This window comes from Mobula birostris, chromosome 26 (assembly GCF_030028105.1).
Source record: "Mobula birostris isolate sMobBir1 chromosome 26, sMobBir1.hap1, whole genome shotgun sequence".
In the NCBI taxonomy this organism is placed as follows: Eukaryota; Metazoa; Chordata; class Chondrichthyes; order Myliobatiformes; family Myliobatidae; genus Mobula; species Mobula birostris.
In genome coordinates this window covers 45,523,476-45,540,020 of record NC_092395.1, presented here as the reverse complement: position 1 = coordinate 45,540,020, position 16,545 = coordinate 45,523,476, and positions in this window count along the sequence as shown.

Below are 16,545 nucleotides of genomic sequence, written 5' to 3'. Positions count from 1 at the left end.
CAGCATTGCATGAAGACCCCAAAGACCTATTCTCATCTGTCTATACAGAGGCACAACTGGCAGAGCCTGTTTCTCACAGCTCCAGCTACTCAGATTTGATTCCCACTTCGGGTGCTGTCCGTGTGGAGTTTGCATGTTCTTCCTGTGACCAGGTTGGTCCTCCACTTTCTCCCACATCCCAAATGCATGTAGGTTGGAAGGTTAACTGGCCACTGTAAATTGGCCCTTGTGTGTAGGTGAGTGGTTGATCCTGGGGTGGTGGAAACTGATGGGAATCAGGGACAGTAAAATGGAATTAGTGCAGGATTGATAAAAAATGACGATATGTTGGTTGATGCTAACTCAATGTGTCGAAGAACCTATTCTGTGCTGTGTGATTCTATCTGCTTATCCAAATTTAGTGTTCAGGTGCACATTGATGTTATCCAGCTCCGTTTCAGCAGAAATCCCTCTCAACTTCTGATGTCTCAGTGATCAACCAATATTTGTTTTTTAATAATTCACATCTAAATATAGACAAGATGGTTACCTTTAGCCCAATCTGCCTTTACCTCTGTCCCCTGCCATCAATTTTATTCAGTTCATGGGACATTATCTCAAGTCAAACTAGGTCTTTGACACAGTGGAATTCTATTTGATCTTGAGGAGAACTTCTGACCTCACATCTCCATTACAAACTGCACATTCATAATTTCACCTTTCCCGGGTACATGGGATAAAAGGTTGTACAAAATTGGATGTAACTTCACTCCCTGCAAACTCATGACTGTGTGAACTGACCCTACTCTCATTCCATCCTAAGCTTTCGGATGCCACCACTGTAGTACGCTGGTATTTGTAGTAAAGATAAGTACAGATAGTCTAGCGACATGGTGTCATGACATCAACCTTTTCGTCAATCTCAGCAAAACTAAAGAGCTGATCATTGACTTCAGGAAGGGGGTAGTGCACTCACTTTTGTTTACATCAACAGTGCTGAGGTTGAATTGAGATGGTTGAGGCCATTAGGTTTTTAGGAGAGAGCATCACCCATAGCCTGTCATGGTCCAACCATGTAGACACAATGACCAAGACTGCTACTTCCTCAGGAAGCTAAAGAATCTTGGCATGTCCCCTTTGACCCTCACCAATTTTTATCAGTGCACCAGAGAAAGCATCCAGTCCAAAGACAGCTGGGCTTGGCATGGCAACTGCTCTGCCTGAGACTGCTGTGGTGGCCAGTGCAATCCTGTTTGCTGTTGTGTGCTGGGGCAGCAGGCTGAGGGTAGCAGACACCAACAGAATCAACAAACTCATTCGTAAGGCCAGTGATGTTGTGGGGATGGAACTGGACTCTCTGACGGTGGTGTCTGAAAAGAGGACGCTGTCCAAGTTGCATGCCATCTTAGACAATGTCTCCCATCCACTACATAATCCACTACATAATGTACTGGTACTACATAATCCACCGAGATGCAACACAGAACGTCATAGGAAGTCATTCCTGCCTGTGGCCATCAAACTTTACAACTCCTTCCTTGGAGGGTCAGACACCCTGAGCCAATAGGCTGGTCCTGGACTTATTTCCTGGCATAATTTACATATTACTATTTAATTATTTATGGTTCAACTGTAACGAAAACCAATTCCCCCCGGATCAATAAAGTATGACTATGACTATGACTATGACTATTACTGTTTTTTGCATGTTTTGAAGAAGTCTATTCAATATCAATGTAATTGATTTACTTGTTTATTTATTATTATTATTATTTTATTTATTATCTTTTTTCTCTGCTAGATTATGCATTGCATCGAACTGCTGCTGCTAGGTTAATAAATTTCACGTCACGTGCTGGTCATAATAAACCTGATTCTAATTCTAATTCTGACTTCTTCTGTACCTTGTCTTGCCTTTTGCTCTCCACAAAGCATAGCAGAACTGCCTTCCTGGCCTTTGGATCTCATCTGCCCGGTCCACTGGAGCTGCCTTCTCATGCTAGGGTAGGCATATTTCTATCTCACCAGGGTATGAGGCCCTCCACTACCCTCATCTGGATTAGCCTGCCTGTCAAAGTGGTGTACCAGGGTGTGGCTGCTGTCACAGGCAAACAGCTACTTGGGGCCACAGGTGAGAGCTGAGTGTCCGGTGGGGCCCAAAGCCGATTGGAGCGTTGAGCAAGATTGAAACATCAAGGCGAATGGGAGGAAGCGGGGTTGGTGGTCACTCTTAACATGTCAGGCTGGGGGCTGAGAGGCTGCTCTCCACTGGAGGCTGCATCAGGCCGGAGGTCAGGAATCTGCCCCATGGAAGGACTAAGTTCGAGCTGTTGCTCTCCTCCATGTTGACAAAGTGTCTTTGAAATTCCGAGATACACGTGATTATCACTGTGCTCTGTAGTTTATATTGGTCTCCTTCAGTTCTTTGTGTTTTCTTTCTTGTTGCCGATTGGCGAATGGGCGATGTTACTTTGGGAGGGGTTGGGAGTTTAATGTTATTGTTGCTGTTTTTTTTGTGTGGGGGAGGTTTGGGGTTTGATGTTTTAGCTCCCAAGTCCAGGTGGGCAATCTGTTAGTTTTTGTGTGAGGGAGAGGATGCGAGGGGGTTTGGAGTTCGATGTTTTAGCTGCCGTGTACATGTGAGCAATCTGTTGGTTTTAGTGTGAGGGAGAGTTTGGGGGGTGTGGGGTTTGCAAATTTTGTTTCTTTTATTTTTCGTGTCGGGGGGCCATGGCTTTTCTGTATTTTATGGCTTTCTGGAGAAGATGAATCTCAGAGTTGTACTCTGCATACATACTTTGATAATAAAATGAACCTTTCAACCATTGAAGTGAGTGAGTTGCCCCAGAATGGACACAGCAAACTCCTTCACCAATGTATGCCAATCACAGCTTAGTCCATCAAAGGCAAAGCCCTCCCCACCATTGAGCACATCTATAAGGAGCGCTGGCACAAGAAAGCAGCATCCGTCATCAAAGATCAGCACTATCCGGTATATGCTCTCTTCTCACTGCTGCCATTGGGAAGGAGATACAGGGGTTATAGGCTCCACACCACCAGGTTCAGGAACAGTTATTACCCTTCAAACACCAGGTTCCTGAACCAGTGTGTATAACTTCACTCAACTGAACTCCGAACCAATTCCACAACCTATGGATTCATTTCAAGGACTCTATAACCCATGTTCTCAGTATTATTTATTTATTTATGTTTTAAATTTGCACAATTTGTCTTCTTTTGCACCCTGGTTCTTTGTCAGTCTTTGTGTGTAGTTTTTCATTGTGTTTTTCTACTCTACTGTGAATGCTTGCAAGAAAGTTAAGCCCAAGGCACTATATAGTAACATATATATACTTTGATAATAAATTTACTTTGAACTTTGATTTAGCCAGAACTTGGCCAAAGGGCAAAAATGATGTGTCCACTGGTAATGACTATCACCTCTTTCACAGGAATCTTATCATGGTGATCAAGTTGGCCAGTGGTCTCACGCAACCTTCCCCACCACGGCAACTATCAGTGAACTCCATTACCTAAAGACTGAATCGACCTCTCAGGGTGTGTTGCCAGATAAGAGTGTGGCATCAGTGTTAAAGGAACTCATTACACTTGGGGAAAATCTCCTGGTTGTCACAGGAAGGATGTGTAAGCTTCGCACAGATGGTACCCAAGGTCAGGGTTGAACCCAGGTCTCTGGTGCTGAGAGGCATTGCCTCATACCGCTGTGGGTACAGGCACTTGTGTGCACAATTCATCCGACTGCTTTTTTGTTGAATTCAGCATCACTTGAATACTTAACGATGTCACACAATTCCATTATTTGAACATAAATTGCAGCTTTTGGGTGCAGCCATCAACCTTAATTGAACAGTCTCAGAAAACAAGGAACAAGTTGTTCTGCATTCATTATGAAGGGCCTCTACTTTGGGATATTACACGCAGTGTCGACTGGTCTTTGTTTCCAATGTCAGAATGTTTGCCGGTCCTTTTACAGGGAGTGAACCAAATTGACCGAAGCCAGGCCTTTCTGATGCTGGTGACCTTGAGGAGATTGAGGCCTGAGGATGAACTTGTGCTTGAAACTGCGAGGAGCCGTTGGACTGTGCATTGTGAGAGTGAGATTTGAAAAAGCGAGTGGGGCCAGTTGGGACATTCGTGCACCTAAGATCATGGGGCAATTAGGCATTTAGCAAGGGCTGATAAAAAAGTTCAGGTTTAAGCAGGGTAGCCATTAATAGGATGGAGGGTGAACTGTATCAAATCGATTGCGAGAATGTGGCTGTATGCGCGCGGCCGATTGATCGCGTGGTGAATCGATGGGGCCTCCTGCATACGGGGGCTCTCTTTTCGAGCAGTCTTCCGAGTGTACGTTTCTGTCTTGGTGGTCCCGGTTTGTCACTTCTGAACTATAAGTTGCCCAGCGTGTACAGTGCTAACATGACTCACTAAAAATGTTTAATCCTACTGCTCCATACATAACAGTTGGGAAAGAAGATCAAAACAAGAATGGCTGCTCTACTCCAAGGACACTATCCATTTTGGGGCACAGCTATTGCAAAACCAATCCCTGGAACCTGGCTGTAGTGGACAAAAACCTTCCTGAACTACACTGAACTCCTATCAATTTTAACACCAGCAGCAAAGCTGGGGAAAGCAATGAAACTCAAGATGCTTTGCATGCATTTGGGAGAACTCGGGCATAAATAAGAACATAAGACCATAAGACAAAGGAGCAGAATTAGGAATTTCAGCCCATCAAGTCTGCTCTACCATTCCATCATGGCTGATTTATTATCCCTCTCAACCCTGTTCTCCTACTTTATCCCTGTAATCTCTGACAACCTGACTAATCAAGAACCTATCAAGCTCCGCTTTAAATATACTCTATGACTTGGCCTCTACAGCCATCTGTGGCAATGAATTACACCCGTTCACCACGCTGTGGCTCAAGAAACTCTTCATCTCTGTTCTAAAGTGATGCCCCTCTATTCTGAGGCTGTGCCCACCACTGTAGACTCACCCACCATAGGAAACATCCTTTCCACATCTGCTCTATCTAAGCTTTTCAACATCCGATAGGATTCAATGAGATCTCCCTTATTCTTGTAAACTCCGGTCAGTACAGGCCCAGAACCACCAACCACCCCTCATGCATTTCTTTCCATTCACATGAATCTCCTCTGGGTCAGTAACTTTAAATTCCTTGGTATTATCATTTTGGTGAACCTGTCCTGGGTCCCGCAGCTAAGTGCAATTACGAAGAAAGCACGTCAGTGCCTCTACTTGCTAAGGAGTTTGGAGTTTGAGAAGATTCGACATGACATCTAAGACTTTGACAACATTCTATGCATGTGTGGTGGAGAGTATCTTGACTGGCTGCATCGCAACCTGTATTGGAAACACCAAAGCCCTTGAACAGAAAATCCTACAAAAACTAGTGGGTACGGCCCAGTTCATCACGGGTAAAGCCCTCCCCACCAGTGAACACATCTATACGGCTAGAATAAATTGCCTTTTGCCTAAAAAAAGGAGGCAAAAGGGCAGCATCTATCATCAGGGACCCCCACCACCCAGGCCATGCTCTCTTGTTACAGCTAGCATCAGGAAGAAGATACACGAGCCTCAGGACTCACACAACCAGGTTCAGAAATGGTTATTATCCTTCAACCATCAGGCCTGTGAACCAAAGAGGATAACTTCACTCGTTCACTTGCCCCATCACTGAAATGTTCCCACAATCTGTGGACTCACTTTCAAGGAGTCTTCATTTTATGTTCTTGATATACAGTATTGCTTATTTATTTATTTATTTATTTATTTATTATAATTCTCTCTTTCTGTTTGTCTTTTGCACTCTGGTTCAACGCCCAGAATGAGTGGTCTCTCATTGATTCTATTATGGTTATTATTCTATTATGGACTTATTGAGTATGCACGCAAGAAAATGAATCCCAGGTTGTGTATGGTGACAGATATGTACTTTGAGATATACATATTCAACTTGCAAGTTAATGTGGGGAATCCTGCACGAGGATGCCAAAGTCCCTTCGCACCTCCGGTTTCTGAATTTTCTTCCGGCTTAGAAAATAGTCTATGCCTTTATCCCTACTACTAAAGTGTATGACCATACACTCCGGGACCTTAGCACCTAGGAGGCAACATACCATTGGGTATTTCTTTCACATCCGCAGAACCTCCTGTCTGCTGCTCGATCAATAGGATCTGCTATCATGACTGTACTCCTCTTCTCTCTCCTTCCTTTTGGAGATATGGAGCCAGAGATCCCGTCACTGCAGTTTCCCTCTGGTAGGTCAATAGTATTCAAAGTGGTATACTTATTACCGAGGGGAACGGACACAGGGGTACTCTGCATTGTTTGCTTATTCCCTTTCCCTCTCCTGACAATCACCCGGGTACTTGCCTCCTGCAACATAGGTTTGACTTCCCCCTGTAGCTCCTATCAATCACCTGATAATTCTCCCATATGAGCTGAAGCCCATTGTGCTGCAGCTCTATTTCCTTATCATGGTCGCTAAGGAGCTGCAGCTCAATGAACGTTGTGCAGATATAGTTACCAGACAGACTAGAGGCCTCCCAGAGATCGCACACAAAGAACATGTCACTAACCCTGAACCCATTCTCATCGCACTAGCTATGTACTAACAGTCAAAGAAAGAGAAAAACTTACCCTGCCCTTCGCCCCTTCTTCCTCAAGCCTCTTGAGCCAAAGTCCGATCACGCTAACAATGGCTGCTCTGGTTACGCTTTATTTCTTTATGAAAATACTTCGATGCTCTGCTCCCACAGAACAAATTTGAGGTTTTGGATGACATTTGAAGGATGCAGGTCAATATCTTTACAGCATGCTTCAGATTCTCTCAGCTGAGAGAGACCACCAATGAGAATGTAGATTATTTCATCACAAGATCGACCCTAACCTTTCAGGAATGCAAGTACAAAGATACTCTTCTGCACCAATTTGAAGTGATGCCTATCCAAGTGCTGATTGTTGGAGTTCATGATGGGAAGACACGGGAGTGTCTTTTGTCCAAAAAGCACGATTTGTCATAGAGTTTAGTCATTGAAAAGTAGAGTACAGGAACGGGCCCTTCAGCCCATCTAGTGAGTACCAAATCATTGAAACTGCCTAGTCCCATCAATCTGTATCCGGATCATAGCCATCCATACCCCAACTATCCCTGTACCTATCCAAACTTCTGTACATGTTGAAATCCAGCTTGCATGCAGCTCATTCCATACACTCATGACTCTCTGAGTGAAGAAGTTTCCCCTCATGTTCCCCTTAATCTTTTCACCTTTCACCCTTAAAACATGTCCTGTAGCTGTAGTCCCACTCAACTTCAGTGGGAAAAGCCTGCTTGCATTTATCCTCTCTGTACCCCTCATAATTTTGTATACCTGTATCGAATCTTCCCTCAATTTTCTACATTCCAAGGAATAAAGTCCTAACTTATTCAATTTCTCCTTATAACTCAGGTCTTCCAGGTCCCGACGACATCCTTGTAAATTTTCTCTGTACTCTTTTAACCTTACTTATATCTTTCCTTTAGGTAGATGATCAAAACTGCACACAATACTCCAAATTAGGCCTCACCAATGCCTTATACAACTTCAACATAACATCCCATCTCCTGTACTCAATTCTTTGATTTATGAAGGCCAATGTTCCAAAGATCCCTTTAAGACTGTATCTACGTGTGCCGCCACTTTCAATGAATTATGGACCTGTATTCCCATTTCCTTTGTTCCACCACACTCCTCAGTGCCCTACCATTCACTATGTAAGACCTACTCTGGTTGGTCCTATGGAAGTGCAACACCTCGCACTTGTCTACATTAAATTCCATCTGTCATTTTCAGCCAATTTTTCCAGCTGGTCCAGATCCTGCTGCAAGCTCTGATGGTCTTCTTCACTGCCACTACATCCCCAATTTTGTTGTCATCTGCAAATTTGCTGATCCAGTTAACTATATTATCATCCAGACCATTGATATAGATGACAAACAACAATGGACCCAGCATCAATCCCTGTGGCACTCCATTCATCAGAGAGGCACCAATCTACTACCTCTCACTGGCTTCTTCCACAAAGCAAATGTCTAATCCAATTTACTACCTCATCCTGAATGTCAAGCGACTGAACCTTCCTGATCAACCTCCCATACGGGACCTTGTCTTAACCTGCTATGCACCTCCTTTGTTTTTCTTCAGCAGGGCCTCGATATCTCTTGAAAATCAAGGTTCCATAAACCTGTATCTTTGCCTTTTATTCTGACAGCCACATACAAGTTTTGTATTCTCAAAACTTCACTTTTGTAGGCGTCCCACTTACCAAGTACACCTTTGAAAGAAAACAGCCTGATCCCTGCCAGATCCTTTCTGTTACCATCAAAATTGGCCTTTCTCCAATTTTGAATTTCAACTCACGGACCAGACCTATCCTTTTCCATATTTACTCTGAAATTAATGCCATTATGATGACCTGATGCAAAGAGTTCCCCTGTACCAACTTCTGTCACTTGCCATGTCCTATTCCCTAATAGCAGATCAAGTATCACTTAATCTCATTGTGACTTGTATGTACTGATTAAGGAAACTTTCTGGAACACTTTTGACAAACTCTATCCCATTTAGTCCTTTTACAGTATGGGAATTGCATTTAGAATGAGATGACTCAGACCCTGGCACCTGGGAGGCAACATACCATCTTGCTCCCTAGCTTACCACTGGGTGGCAGTCCAGAGAGGCTGTCTCTCTGGCAGTCCAGAGAGGCCGTACACGGATTCAGCCACCTTCATCACCAAATGAAACAGGCAGTTCTGGAGCAAGAGGCCCCTCCTGAAAATGTCAATGTTTGCCAGCAGATACTGCCCGGCAACCTACAATCACATGTATCCAGAGAGATGTTCCCACTGTGGTGAAAGTCAGGCCCAGTGATCTGAATACAAGCATCAAAGGACAGTCTGCTGGTTGGTTTTGTCAGGAGGCAGGGCAGCTCGAGAATGTGTGCTTTCCTAAGCAACACACCATGTGGAAATTTAAGATTTCAACCACTAGCTCCACGCAAGGAGATGGCTGGAGCTAAGAAGTGGACACTATTTTCCAAACTCCTGACTTGGGCCACAGAAACCAGCCTCCTTACTTGGTTGCACTCACAGTGGACAACCAGGCCATGAAAATCGAGTTGGATACTGGGTCATCCATCACCTCGGTAAGTGCACCTTGCACACCATATTAGATCTCCTACAACCAGCCGTCCAGGAGCAAATTTGTGGCAAGCAAGAGGCTATAAAACAAAAAAAAACATTATGTACACCATGCTGCAAATGTTTTGGTGCCAGAGACAAATTCTACACTAGCATCTTGCAAGAAGAAAACTGGCCACTGGCTGTCGCTCAGCATTATAACGGTCAGGTAGCAGAACTTGAGTTGACGATGGACAAATTGTTAGGTGACACTTGGATCACAGAAGCCATCGAACTGTTGGGTATCCCAGAGACCTGTAGAATTGCCTTTTGCCGATGAGACTGGTGTCTCACAGATGAACAAATAGCTGTTTCATCAAGAAAAGAGATTGACTACTCACTGTTGCCTTGAAGATCTGTACATTTCACTGAGTTGATTACATTTATTGTGTTGTTTTTCTGTTCATTCATTTAATTCAGAGATTTGTTCTTTAGACATTTTATTGCCTATATCATATCATTTTTGTAGTTTATTGCAGGTTTTGCATTCCTTTACCAATCAATTAGTAAAAGTTTTTACTTGCTGAGTTAATTTTTTCATTTGGTTGCACATTCAGTCAATCTTAGCTCACAATTGCAGATTTTACCTTTTCCTCAGGCATTCTCTGGATCTGATCACATGCCTGTTTAATAAACTTAACTTTGTTGGTATATTTCATAGAATAGTACAGCACATTACAGGCCCTTCGGTCCACAATGGTGTGTCGACCCTCAAACCCTGCCTCCCATATTACCCCCCACCTTAAGTTCCTCCATATACCTGGACTTTCATCTGGGCTTTTTCATTAATTTTATCAAACTGATATGTATTATTTAGGTAAGAGTTTATAGTAGGTTATGTCACTTTGGCTGTTATTTTAATTGTATATATTTTTCATTACTTTGACTGTGATCGCAAAATATTAACAGATTGCAACCAAAATTTTAATAGGTTATCCAACGAACCAAATTTGTCTCACACACTCCACTGGCTTACACGTATTGTGCCCCATCGCTTGAATGAATGAATTTCATTTTTTTTGTGCTCCACTGGATTGCATGTATTTGAATATTTCCACACTCCACCACTTGCACATATTTAATTTTTACAGATTAAAAAAATAGCAATGTAGTACTTCCTCAATCCTAACTTCCATCCGAAGATGTACTAAAGCCAGAACTAGTCGATTCTCAGTTTAGAATTAGGAGAAGCTCTAACCTCCTTTGTTTGTGTACTAAAAATTTCCACTCCATCTGCGATTCTTTCAAAGTCCTTAAGTCTTTGCAAACATCCTGCTAAATACACCAGATTGTTGGATTCTTGTGTTTTTCATCCAAGTTTCTTTCAGAAGTCAGGAAAGAAGTGCAAAATCTGATATTTCACAATAATTTTATTAATCGTTATTTGAACAAAGAAAAATCAAAAATGGACCGTAACAAGAGCAGAGGTTAGTCGCAGCAGGGAGAGAAGCAGCAAAAAAAGATACCACCACACAGTCAGATCTTTTTATACCTATAGATAAGAAACATTCCTTTGCAGATAAGAGTTAGCCAATCAGGCAGCTCCTATTCAAATAATGCAGCACCAGAGAACCTTCCAGAGCTTACAGAATCTTACAAACGTATCCACTAGGGGACACACTGAACATCAACATATTCATACTGTGGCCACTAGGAAACCTACTAAATAGTTATATGTAATTAAGTAGTTAAAGAATACACCAGGAAATTGATTACTAAACTGGAAAGAAAATAACAATTAAAGTCTAAACCAACACTGTTCCCAAGGCAGCAGTGCTACATGGGAGTGACCTCTGCTGCGGTACACAGAACAAGCGGCAGCTGTGTAAGGAAAGACTGAGTAATGAAAAGACCCAAACATTAACCACAGCCACCACTTACTCGTGTCCACACTGCACCAGAATATGTGGATCCTGGATCGGCATCTGTAGCCACCCAAGAGCCCACCAATAGACAATCTGAGAAAGATATTTTACTCAGTTTGAGTGGTCAGACTACTCTGAACAGGTCTGGCACACTGACGTAGGGAAAGGATGGTAGGTTGTATGAACCATGGTTGACAAGAGATGTGGAACATCTAGTCAAGAGGAAGAAAGAAGCTTACTTAAGGTTTAGGAAGCAAGGATCAGATAGGGCTCTAGAGACTTATAAGGTAACCAGGAAGGAGCTGGAGAATGGAATTAGGAGAGTTGGAAATGGATATGAGAAGGCTTTGGCAAGTAGGATTAAGAAAAAGCCCAAGAGATTCTACATGTATGTGAAGATCAGGAGGATGGTTCGAGTGAGGGTAGGAACAATCACTGAAACAAGACTTAAGGGCTAGTGAAGGAAATATGCACCTGGAGTCAGAGGAAGTAGAGGAGGCCCTTAATCAATACTTTTCTTTCGCATTCAACAGTGCGAGCGACCTTGTTGATTGAGGGGATGGCGTAAAACAAGGTAATATGCTGGAACATGTAGGTGTTAAGAAAGAGGTCATGCCGGATCTGTTGAAAAATATTAGGGTAGATAGGTCCCTGGCACTGGATGGGATATACCCCAGGTTACTACAGGAAGTGAGGGAAGAGACTACTGCCCTTTGGCAATGATCTTTGTGTTCTCACTAGCCATAGGACTAGTACCAGATGGTTGGAAGGTAGCAGATGTTATTCCTTTGTTCAAGAAAGGTAGTAGCAGTAACTCTGGGAATTATAAACAGTCTCACTTCAGTGGTGGGCAAATTATTGGAGAAGGATTTAAAGATAGGATTAACAGGCATTTGGAGAAACACAGTCTGATTAGGGATAGACATCATGGTTGTGAGGGGCAGGTCATGCCTCATGAGCCCAATTGAATTCTTAGAGGATGTAACAAAGCACATTGAAGAAGATGGAGCAGTGGATGTGGTGTAGATAGATTTTAGTAAGGCATTTGACAAGGTTTTCCATGGTAGACTCATTCAAAACGTCAGGAGGCATGGGATCCAAGAAAACTTGGCTTTGCGGATTCAGAATTGGCTTGCCCATAGAAGGCAGAAAGAGCCTGCAGTTGGAACGGATTCTGTCTGGAGTTCGGGGACTAGTGGTGTTCCGTAACGATCTGTTCTGGGATCACAGCTCTTTGTGATTTTTAAGGATGACTTAGATGAGGAGGTGGAAGTGTAGGCTAGTTTACAAATGACACACAGGCTGGTGCAGTTCAGGATTGCTATAGGCTGCAATGGGACACTGACAGGGTCTGCAGTTGGGCTGAGAGGTCACAATGGAAAAGTGTGAAATAATTCAAGTCGAAAGGTTGAACTTGGAAGGAGAATACAGGGTTAATGGCAGGAGGAACAGAGGGATTTTGGGGTTCATATCTAAGGACCACTCAAGTTGCAGCACGAGTTGATAAGGTGGTTAAGAAGGTATATTGTGTGTTGGACTGAGTTCAAGAGCGGTGAGGAAATGTCGCGTTCCTCTAAAGCTCTGGTTAGATCACACTTGTGTTCAGTTCTGGTCGCCTCACTATAAAAAAGATGAAGAAAGTTTAGAGAGGATGCAGGGAAGATTTACCAGGATGCTGCCTGGACTAGAGAGCCATGATTTATAAGGATAGGTTGAGTGACTTAGTGCTTTTCTCTCTGGAGTGAAGGAGGATGAGAGGTGATTTGATAGAGGTGTACAAGATGATAAAAGGCATGGGTCGGGGGGATAGCCAAAGACATTTTCACAAGGCAAAAATGGGCAATATGAGGGGGCATGATTTTAAGGTGATTGGAGGAAAATATAGAGGAAAATGTCACAGGTAATTTTTATTTTGCAGAGAATGGTGGGTGTCTGGAATGCCCTGCCAGGGATGGTGGAAGAGGCAAATACATAGGGACATTTAAGAGATTGTTAGGCATGTGGATGATAGAAAATGGAGGGCTTTGTGAGAGAGAAGTTTAGAGTAATCTTAGAGTAGGTTAAAAGGTCTGCAAAACATCGTGGACTGAAGGCATGTATGGTGCTGTAATATTCTATGTTCTACGTTTCTTTGCTTCTACTTCCAACTTATATCACATTTTTATATATAATTTTTAAGTACGAAATGGATGACCACACTCTTTCCTGTAAGAGATTCCCTTTGCCGAAGGTTTGCTCACTCACTTAATTTACTGCCTGTGTGTTTGCTGCTGCCTGAATTAAACATTATATCATTATCAAACCTAAATATCTGATTGTTACTCCTTCACCCACATCTTTTCTGAAAATCCGGTGCAGATCTTGGACAGCAATGTTGAGACAATACCAACTATTCCTACACTTTTCCTTCCTCTAAATTTCTGGTTTCCACCTGCTTTAAAAAGATTATCATCCTGGTATTAAAAAATGTGCTTTAATAACAACTGCATAGTAGCACAGTTGCTCTAACACGCAATATCACAAAGTGCTTCGAGAGGCTAGTTGTGACACACATTAACTCTAGCCTCTCAGGCAATCCTGTCCTACTGCAATTCACCTACTGCTGAAACAGGTCCACTGTGGATGCCATCTCCCTGACCGTACACTCATCTCTTGAGCATCAGGTCAGTGAAGATATCTACGTCAGACTACAATTTACTTCTGACCATAAGACCATAAGACATTGGAGCAAAAGTCGGCCATTCAGCCCATCGAGTCTGCTCCACCATTTTACCATGAGCTGATCCATTCTCCCATTTAGTCCCACTCCCCTGCCTTCTCATCATAACCTTTGATGCCCTGGCTACTCAGATACTTATCAATCTCTGCCTTAAATACACCCAATGACTTGGCTTCCACTGCCGCCCATGGAAACAAATTCTATAGATTCACCACCCTCTGACTAAAAAAGTTTCTTCGCATCTCTGTTCTGAATGGGCACCCTTCAATCTTTAAGTCATGCCCTCTCGTACTAGACTCCCCCATCATAGGAAACAACTTTGACACATACACTCTGTCCATGCCTTTCAACATTCGAAATGTTTCTATGAGGTCCCCCCTCATTCTTCTAAACTCTAAGGAATACAGTCCAAGAGTGGACAAACGTTCCTCATATGTTAACCCTCTCATTCCCGGAATCATTCTTGTGAGTCTTCTCTGTACCCTCTCCAACATCAGCACATCCTTTCTTAAATAAGGAGACCAAAACTGCCCACAGTACTCCAAGTGAGGTCTCACCAGCGCCTTATAGAGTCTCAACAACACATCCCTGCTCCTGTACTCTATTCCTCTAGAAATGAATGCCAACATTGCATTCACCTTCTTCACCACCGACTCAACCTGGAGGTTAACCTTAAGGGTATCCTGTACTAGGACTCCCAAGTCCCGTTGCATCTCAGAATTTTGAATTCTCTCCCCATTTAAAATAATAGTCTGTCCGTTTATTTCTTCTGCCAAAGTGCATAACCATACACTTTCCAACATTGAATTTCATTTGCCGCTTCTTTGCCCATTCTTCCAATCTATTCAAGTCTCTCTGCAGACCCTCTGTTTCCTCAACACTATCAGCCCCTCCACCTACCTGTGTATCGTCAGCAAACTTAGCCACAAAGCCATCTATTCCATAGTTCAAATCATTGATGTACAATGTAGAAATCAGCGGCCCCAACACGGACCATTGTGGAACACCACTGGTAACCGGCAGCCAACCAGAATAGGATCCCTTTATTCCCACTCTCTGTTTCCTGCCAATCAGCCAACGCTCTATCCACGTATGTAACTTTCCCGTAATTCCATGGACTCTTATCTTGTTAAGTAGCCTCATGTGTGGCACCTTGTCAAAGGCCTTCTGAAAAGCCAAATATATAACATCCACTGCATCTCCCTTATCTAGCCTACTTGTAATTTCCTCAAAAAATTGTAATAGGTTTGTCAGGCAAGATTTTCCTTTAAGGAATCCATGCTGAGTTCTGCCTATATTGTCATATGCCTCCAGGTACTCTGTAACCTCATCCTTGACAATCGACTTCAACAACTTCCCAACCACCGATGTCAAGCTCACAGGTCTATAATTTCCTTTTTGCTTCCTTGCCCCCTTCTTAAATAGCAGAGTGACATTTTCAATCTTCCAGTCCTCCGGAACCATGCCAGAATCTATCTAAAACAACAGGAATTCTGCAGATGCTGGAAATTCAAGCAACACACATAAAAGTTGCTGGTGAACGCAGCAGGCCAGGCGGCATCTCTAGGAAGAGGTGCAGACGAAGGGTCTCGGTCTGAAACTGAGTTGGATGATCAGCCATGATCATAATAAATGGCGGTGCAGGCTCGAAGGGCCGGATGGTCTACTCCTGCACCTATTTTCTATGTTTCTATGTTTTCTATGTTTCTATGAAACGTCGACTGCACCTCTTCCTAGAGATGCTGCCTGGCCTGCTGCGTTCACCAGCAACTTTTATGTGTGTTGCCAGAATCTATCGACTTTTGAAAGATCATCGTTAATGCCTCCGCAATCTCCACAGCTACTTCCTTCAGAACACGAGGGTGCATTTCATCTGGTCCGGGAGATTTATCTACATTAGACTATTCAGCTTCCTGAATACTTTCTCTGTCATAATTGTGACTGTGCACACTTCTCTTCCCTGCCACCCTTGAGTGTCCGGTATACTGCTGATGTCTTCCTCAGTGAAGACTGATGCAAAATACTCGTTCAGTTCCTCCGCCATCTCCTTATCTCCCATCACAATTTCTCCAGCATCATTTTCTATCAGTCCTATATCTACTCTCACCTGTCTTTTACTCTCTATATACTTGGAAAAGCTTTTAGTATCCTCTTTGATATTATCTGCTAGCTTCCTTTCATAGTTCATCTTTTCCCTCTAAATGACCGCATTAGTTTCCTTTTGTAAGCTTTTAAAAACTTCCCAATCCTCTGTCTTCCCACTAATTTTTGCTTCCTAGTATGCCCTCTCCTTTGCTTTAACTTTAGCTTTGACTTCTCTTGTCAGCCACGGCTGCATCCTTTTCCATTCGAAAATTTTTTCTTTTTTGGAATATACCTGTCTTGCACCTTCCTCACTTCTCGCATAAACTCCAGCCACTGCTGCTCTGCTGTCCTTCCCGCTAGTGTCTCTTTCCAGTCAACTCTGGCCAGTTCCTCTCTCATGCCATTTTGGACGCAGTGGCCTATCGGAGGCCAAGAAAATGTACTATTCGTCTTTTTCACGATTGCTAGACATTAAGAACTTCAGGTACCATAGGTTTATCCCATCAGTGAGCTGTTCGTTGGCAGAGGATCTGGATTGGTGTGGACCATGTTTTTGCCTGCCACAGGAAGACATTGGAATTGATGCGTGAAGTTGGTGTGCAGCCCAACAGCAAGTGATCATCTTGGATGT